The sequence below is a fragment of the Cucurbita moschata genome, unplaced genomic scaffold (assembly GCF_002738365.1).
Source record: "Cucurbita moschata cultivar Rifu unplaced genomic scaffold, Cmos_1.0 Cmo_Scf00073, whole genome shotgun sequence".
Taxonomy (NCBI): Eukaryota; Viridiplantae; Streptophyta; class Magnoliopsida; order Cucurbitales; family Cucurbitaceae; genus Cucurbita; species Cucurbita moschata.
In genome coordinates this window covers 50,056-50,826 of record NW_019268589.1, presented here as the reverse complement: position 1 = coordinate 50,826, position 771 = coordinate 50,056, and positions in this window count along the sequence as shown.

Below are 771 nucleotides of genomic sequence, written 5' to 3'. Positions count from 1 at the left end.
TAAAATGGTGTCAGAGTCATGCCCTAAACTTAGCCATGACAATAGAATCCTCAAATATCAAACAAAGATGGTGAGCCTCGAAGGTGTAGTAAAAAAATGACTAAAGTGTCGAACAAAGAGTGTACTTTGTTCGAGGGCTCTAGAGAAACAAGTCGAAGAAATTGATTCACCCATTTCTCCCCACAACAATTTGAATCAAAATCAAGACTTCAATAACTTTGTTGTGGTTGCTTAGTTAAAAATAAAAAATTCACGTTGGTTCGGGGGGGTTGACATTATTTTGGTCAGGTCAACTCGACCAACTCGAAAATACAGTTACAACTCAAACCCTACCCTACCTTACTTTTAAGAGTATTATGAAAATTAAAAATATTTTACCGACGTTAGTAATATCTTATTTCTATTTAATATATAAGTTTTATATGCACTGCAATTAAAAATACATTTTTTTAAATAATAAAAAAATACAACACGACAATTCGAAAACAGAGCTTGTTTGGATTGAATTGTGAACCCTATTTCGATGGTTCAATTCACCGATTGAACCAATACAAAATTTAAAATCTCGAGTTACCCGATCCAGACAGACTTAGAAAAATAAAATGAGAGTCAATGGGGAAAAATAAAAAATTAATTTTGGTAGGGAGTTTCCACCTAATACAGTTTCCTTGGCATTTATGAAGTCAACAAATAGAAAGTCAAACAAACAATATTTTTGTCACAAAACTTACGCACACAAAAATATAAATATAAAAAAAAAAAAAAAAAAAA